This window comes from Lepidochelys olivacea (genome assembly GCF_965140295.1).
Source record: "Lepidochelys olivacea isolate rLepOli2 genome assembly, chromosome: 4".
NCBI lineage: Eukaryota > Metazoa > Chordata > Testudines > Cheloniidae > Lepidochelys > Lepidochelys olivacea.
The window spans coordinates 76925488-76933506 of NC_140414.1; positions in this window are offsets into that span (position 1 = coordinate 76925488).

Here is an 8019-nt window from a genome sequence, read left to right on the forward strand (position 1 = left end):
ATACTCACACAATGTCATATAGACCTCTATATGCATAATGCTTATTGGATTTCAGAAATAATGTGTCCCTCAGAGGTACATTTTTTAAAGCGATGCACGAAATCTTGGCTGCGTAGCTCCCATTGACTTTAATGGGAGTCAAATGGCTAAAACCCTATATGCAATATTTGAGAATGCATTCTTTAGTATTTAATATCCTTTGGTTAGAGAGTTTGGGAATAGATATTACTGAATTATCTAATTGCACTGATAAAACTCTCGAGTGGGCAGTTTCCTTCCTGATTCAAGAACAGTGACATATCATGCAAGTTCTCTTTTCTGTTTTTCTTTCTTCATTATTTTGAATTGGCCCATGTGGAATCCCTTCAGATGTATAAAATGTAGGTTGTTAGTTCAACATGTTCAGTTAGTTTGGCATTTCATTCCCCTTATCACTTATTTCTCTTTTAAAAGAATGAAAATAGATGTTCTTACATCCACTGTACATGCCATCCTAGATTGTATTGCCTTTTTGAGCTTAAGTTTATTTTTGCAGACTTTTTTTCTTTTATGATATTATAAATGACACAGAGGGGATTGTAGAGTGACTCATAGAAGATAAGGGTTGGAAGAGATCTCAGGCGGTCATCTAGTCCAACCCCCGCTCAAAGCAATCCCTACTAAATCATCCCAGACAGGGCTTTATCAAGCCAGCCCTTAAAAACCTCTAAGGATGGAGATTCCACCACCTCCCTAGGTAACCCATTCCAGTGTATCACCACCCTCCTAGTGAAATATTGTTTCCTAATAGCCAACCTAGACCTCCCACACTGCATCTTGAGACCATTGCTCCTTGTTCTGTCATCTGCCATCCAGGGCTGGCCCACAACATTTTGGCACCTGAGGCTGGGAGCTCAAATGACACCCCCATACACCCTCGCTTGTGTCAAAACTTTGAAAGGTCTCAATTCTGCCTTCTTCCTGTTCTACTCCCCTCATGGTACTGCTCTGCTACCTAACCCAATAAAGGAGAACTAACAAGTTAAAATGCCTCATTCAAAAATTTTAAGTAACACTTAACTTTCAAATTCCTGAACAGCAAATGTAACTTTTCTTGTCTGCATAGTAAACACTGGTGTTTTTATCTGTTCGAATAATCAAAGTGGTGCTTTCTGTGCCTTCTTGGCTGCAAAGATTTGAACGGCTTTCTGAAGGTCCACAGTCTGGGCCAGCTTATGGTCTGTTGAGATGGTTGCAAGGCTGACCAGCCTCTCCTGTGTCATTGTGGAATGTAGATGTGTTTTTATTAACTTCAGCTTGGAGAAGTTGCGTTGTCCACTGGCAACTGTTACAGGAAGTGTTAGAGTTATGCGCAGAGCAACAAAAGCATTTGGAAAGAGGGTGGTCATCTTATTTGTGCACACATATTCCAGAACAGCCTTTGGAGTTGATTTGCAGTAGCTGTTTCTTTTGCCTCCACCACACTCTGAGCTACACTTTTCTTCAGGAATGTGCATGGTTAGATCCATTTGACATGGAGATATGGATGTTGCAGTAGCTGCCAGGTCACTTGCACTCTAATTGGAAGATCAGGCATCTCCTCACCACTCACATCCTCACTGGGGCTGGAACGCTCACTGTGAACATGTATCTCAGGAGAGCTCCTTCCTGCTTAGATAGAAAAATCTTCCTTTGCTTTCTTTCTTTCTTCTGAATGCTGCCCCAGAGGGGCATTTTCTTCTTTCACTCATGACTGCTGTTCTGTGCCAGCTATAGTGGCTCTCAACACTCAATTGAAGGGGACAAATAAGCAGGCTGGTAGCAGGGCCTGAGTGAGGGAAGATATCAGTGTCTTAAGGGCCTAACTGGCTCCTACTACTTCAGTTGACTGCCAGTTCTCCTCAAGTGGGTTCAGGGAAGCAGCAGGAAACAGGAAGCTCTCTGAGAAGCTGTTAATGAGTCCAGGCTCCTGGGGGGCTCTCAAAATGCTTACCCTAATCCCAACAAGTTACGTCCTGGATAAGAAGCTCTTCCTCTTCTCTCTCCCTGCAGCTGCTGCTGCTGCTTTCTGTTATTTCCTCTCACCTTTTTTCCTGTCTGGCTGTTGTGTCTCTTGTGCCCTCGTTCCTCCAGCACAGCACTCCACCATCTCTGTTCTCTCTACTCTAGATGCACACATATGCACCAGCAGCAGACACAATTTTCTACACTATGGGTCCTAGGGCCCCCACCCCAGTTCGCCTCAGTTCGCCTCATGGTAAGGCCAGACCTGCTGCCACCACTGAGAACAGCCTAGCTCCATCCTCTTTGGAACCCCCCCTTCAGGTAGTTGAAGGCTGCTATCAAATCCCCCCTCACTCTTCTTTTCTGCAGATTAAATAAGACCAGTTCCCTCAGCCTCTCCTCATAAGTCATGTGCCTCAGCCCCCTAATGATTTTCGTTGCTCTCCTCTGGACTCTTTCCAGTTTGTCCACATCCTCTCTATAATGGGAGGGGCCCCCAAAATGGGACACAATACTCCAGATGTGGCCTCACAAGTGCCGACTAGACGGGAATAATCACTTCTCTTGATCTGCTGGCAATGCTTCTACTAATGCAGCCCAATATGCCATTAGCCTTCTTGGCAAAAAGGGCACACTGCTGACTCATATCCATCTATGTGTTTACATGCTCAGTTTTCCACAAAGTCTTATTCCTCTCCACCCCTTCCTAGGGAGCCTGGGAACAAATAGGTTTAATTACACTGGAAGTGGAGGGTTAATCACTCTGCTGCCAGTTTAACAGCAGCCAAACTAGTGAAATAAACAGACCTTGTAGGTGAATACTGAGTTGGCAAAGGTATTGGTAAATTAAGCAGAGAATAGAGGAAACAACACAAGAAACGGCATCTTCTAGAAATCTTAAAATACAATCTTTGACTTTGTTAGGAAGTTATTACAGAATATAATCTGGATTACAAATATGAAATTCATAATTATGGTTTGGATGATGCAATCCCTATGTTATAAACACGGACAAACACACCAGCATCCCTGATATTTCCTTCTAGAGTTTGTTTGCAATGGGAGAGGGTCCTTCAAGCACTGGTGATATGGATCCATGCTGCTCCAGACAGGTAAATGGCAGAAGGAAGTGCCTGGGGCTGTTTTAATGGGTTTTTAATGACTTCACTAGGAATGACAATTTGCTGGTGACACTTAAACTCATTATGGTCTGGTCTTTTATCAGGGAATTATCACCTGAGAATGGCTACCTTTCCAATTACCTCACATAATGTCTAATTTTCACTTTTGGGGAAAGTTAATGAGATGGTGGTAGCAGGGCAATTCCAGCAGCAGCAGCAGCGGTAGACTCGCTGGTTGATAGTCTCCTCAAGGGCGACTATCCTCCTCAAGTCTTCCAGGGCGTAACGTGTTGGGATTAGGGTAAGCATTTTGAGAGATCTCAGTTCTGGCATTCTGGTGGTAATACATTAGGACCCACCCAAGTATCGTCACTCTCTGGACATAGCTGAAGCTATCTAGGAACCTTTAGCAGTTATCTTTGAGAACACATGGAGGACAGGTGAGATTCCCGAAAGGCTGGAGAAGAGCAGACATAGTACCTTCCTTTAAAAAGAGAACAAAGATGACCTGGGAAATCATAGACCAGTTAGTGTAACTTCCGGACCTAGAAAGATACTAGAACAAATTATTAAGCTATCAATTTGTAAGCACCTAGAGAATAATAGAGTTATAAGGAATAGCCAGCATGGATTTTTCAAGAACAAGTCAAGCAAAATCAAATTAATTTCTTCCTTTGACAGGATTACTGGATTGAGGAGAAACAGTAGATGTGATATATCATGATTTTCAGTAAGGTTTCTGACACAGTCCCACATGCCATGCTCATAAGCAAACTAGGAAAATGTGGTCTAGATGAAATTAATATAAAATGGATGCAAAACTGGTTGAAAGACCGTACTCAAAGAGTAGTTATCAATAGTTTGCTCTCAAACTAGAAGGGTGTGTCTAGTGAGATCCGCCAAGGTCAGTCCTGGGTCCAATATTTTGTCAACTGTTATTTCATCATCAGCTAATAAATATTTTAATTAATAACATGGACAATGGAAAGAATAGCATGCTTATACAGTGTGTGGATGACCCCAAGCAAGGAGGGTTTGCGAACACCTTCAGAGGACAGTCGTAGAATTGAAAATGACCTTGACAAATTTAGAATTAGTCTGAAATCAACAAGATGAAATTCAATAAAGACAAGCGCAAAGTATTTCCTTTAGTAAGGAAAAAAAAATCAAATGCACAGTTACAAAAAGGGGCATAACTGGCTAAGTGATAGTACTGCTGAAAAGGATCTGGATGTTATAGTAGATCACAAATTGAATACAAGTCAGTGATGTGATGCAGTTATGAAAAATGCTAATACTGTTCTGGGGTGTATAAACAGGAGTGTCATATGTAAAAAACAGAGGGTAATCAGAGAATCATAGAACTGGAAGGGACCTCGAGAGGTCATCTTGTCCAGCCCCCTACACTCAAGGCAGGACTAATTATCTAGACTGTTCCTGACAAGTGTTTGTCCAACCTGCTCTTAAAAATCCCTGGTGATGAAGATTCCACAACCTCCCTAGGTAATTTATTCCAGTGCTTAACCACTCTGACAGTTAGGAATTTTTTCCTAATGTCCAACCTAAACTGCCCTTGCTGAAATTTAAGTCCATTGCTTCTTGTCTTATCCTCAGAGGCTAAGAAGAATTTTTCTCCCTCCTCCTTGTCACAACCTTTTATGTGCTTGAAAACTGTAATTGTCACACTCTGTTTGGCACTTGTGAAGCTTCAGTTCTGGGCACCACACTTTAGGAAAGATGTGGGTAAACTGGAAAGAAACAAAATTGAAAAAAGGTTTAGAAAACCTGACCAATGAGGAAAGTTTAAAAAGACCTGGGCAGGGTTAGTCTTGAGAAGATTGAGGAGGAGTCTTGATAATAGTCTTCAAATATGTTAAGGGCTGTTATAAAGGGTACATCTACACTGCCACATTCCCTACATTCCTGTCAGTGACTCTTAGAACCCAGGTGAACTGCCTCAGGGTTGTGGGGCTTGTGCTGTGGTGCTAAAAATAACAGCATAGATGCTCCCACTCAAGGTGGAGCCCAGACTCTGAAACTTGGTGAGGAGGGAGGTCTCAGAGAGGGGGCTCCAACCTTTGTAAGAACCTGAACACTGCAATTCTTAGCCCCATAGCACTAACTCCATGAGCCTGAGTCAGTTGACAACAACAAAAAAACACCCCCCACACACCATGGTAGCAAGTCTCAGAGCCTGGGTCAGCATAGTGGATCCTTGTTATAGGGCACCTGCTCTAGTGCTTAATTATAATTGAGACACTCCTTTTGTCATTCTTTTCCTTATTTCCCTGATGCTTGATGTTGGTATCTGTCAAGGTTCCTCCCCCACTCTGAACTCTAGGGTACAGATGTGGGGACCTGCATGAAAACCTCCTAAGCTTACTTTTACCAGCTTAGGTTAAAACTTCCCCAAGGTACAAATTAATTTTATCCTTTGTCCTTGGAATAACCACTGCCACCACCAAACTCTAACTGGGTTTACTGGGAAACGTAGTTTGGACACGTCTTTCCCCCCCAAAATCCTCCCAACCCTTGCACCCCACTTCCTGGGAAAGGTTTGGTAAAAATCCTCACCCATTTGCATAGGTGACCACAGACGCAAACCCTTGGATCTGAGAACAATGAAAAAGCATTCAGTTTTCTTACAAGAAGACTTTTAATAGAAATAGAAGTAAATAGGAGTAAAGGAATCACCCCTGTAAAATCAGGATGGTAGGTACCTTACAGGGTAATTAGATTCAAAACATAGAGAACCCCTCTAGGCAAAACCTTAAGTTACAAAAAAGACACACAGACAGAAATAGTCATTCTATTCAGCACAATTCTTTTCTCAGCCATTTAAAGAAATCATAATCTAACACATACCTAGCTAGATTACTTACTAAAAGTTCTAAGACTCCATTCCTGTTCTGTCCCTGGCAAAGCAGCATACCGACAGAGAGACACAGCCCCTTTGTTTCTCTCCCTCCTCCCAGCTTTTGAAAGTATCTTGTCTCCTCATTGGTCATTTTGGTCAGGTGCCAGCGAGGTTACCTTTAGCTTCTTAACCCTTTACAGGTGAGAGGATTTTTCCTCTGGCCAGGAGGGATTTTAAAGGGGTTTACCCTTCCTTTTATATTTATGACAGTATCCCATTAGCAAATGGTTTCTTTGGGTTTGACCTTGCAGACTCTTAAGCCCGTGACTAATTTACTCATGTGATTAGTTCCATTGAAGTCAATGGGATTACTCATGTGCTTAAATGTTTACAGGATCTGTGACATAGTGATCTGTTGTGATCTCTTCTGCTCTCAAGAATAAGGCTGCTCAGTGATAAATTACTGTAATTATATTTTAACTTAAATTCCAGTTTTTCCTCCATAGCAAACTTCTATTCACTTCCATTTTTCACAAATCCGCCTTCCAAGCTTACCCTTGGCCCTCATCATTTTTCATTTATTGGCTTTCCAGTTTCTCCTTGATTAGTCGTCTTCTATTTTTTATATAGGCTGAAGGACTGCAGCCAAAATGCCACTTTTAATCTCATTTTCTGTTTCCAGTCTGCATTTTGCTAATCCCCTTTTCTTATACTGTTTGCAATTAATGTATCCCAAAAGTGTCACAGACTATCAATGTTTCATTTGCTCAAAGGATTACTGTTGAAAAATGTATTAGTATTAATATATAGTAAATGAGAGAAGGATCCCATTTATTCCTTTGACATCAATACCTTCAGTGGAAACCAGGACAAACGGATTACCTGGACTTCTAAATAAAATGGGTAAAATGTATATCTAAAAGTTTTTTAGAATGTTTTTTCCAAATATGTTGAGAATCATGCACCCATTAAAACTTGCTTCCAAAGTTAAGCACAAGAGGAAACCTTGTTTTCAGTCAACCTACTGAGAATTCTTCCATCACAAAATCATTATGATGCCATGTGGTTTTAGTCTTTGCAATGTAGGGTGAATTTCTAGCTACAGAAATTGACATGTTGGGCCAAATGGTCTGTTCCTCTCATTCTGAACTGAATGCAGGACCACAGTGGACTACAAAGATGGCTTTATGCTACCTTTTGACTCTCCTTATTTCTGGCTGGGTTCTGGTACAACTTAGAACAGTCCTAGGACTGTCTTGTACCAGCTATCTTTTGGTGCTCTCACTGGTAAAGAATAGCTAAAGTGCCTTGTACTCCAGGCATGCCCATTCTTGGCACTGATATGTCCATACACCAGGTGTTGCAAACTATTAGTTTATGATTGTGGAGAGCTTCACTGCAGTAGTGGGAGGGTCACTCCTCTCTCCTGTAATGTGTGTTATAAATACATATGCTAGTTGGGCTAGATCTCTAATTTGTCCTTAGCACTAAGATGCATTGTGGGAGGAGAGAAACAAAAAATCCAAACCAAACATTTGATCTGAAACCTCTGCTCAGAGTTTGTCCTACTTATAGCAAGTAAGACACAAAAAATGCTATTAAATGCCAGTGGGTGAAGCTAAGGTATCAATCTCTTACTGTAGAGTTGGTCAAAAAAAATTCCACTATTTCTTTTTAGTAAAAAAATGGCCCTTTTTTTCAAAGAAGGTTACAAACTACAGTTAGTTTCATATCATTTAAATCAGCTTCTGTACCAAATGACTGGAGGATAGCTAATGTGATGCCAATTTTTGAAAAGGACCCCAGAGGTGATTGTGGCAATTACAGGCTAGTAAGCCTGACTTCAGTACCGACAAACTGGTTGAAACTATAGTAAAGAAGAAAATTGTCAGACACAAAGATGAACATAATTTGTTGGGGAAGAGTCAACATGGTTTTTGTAAAGAGAAATCATGCCTCACCAATTTACTAAAATTCTTTGAGGGGATCAACAAGCATGTGGACAGAGGGATCCAGTGGATATAGTGTGCTTAGATTTTCAGAAAGCCTTTGACAAGG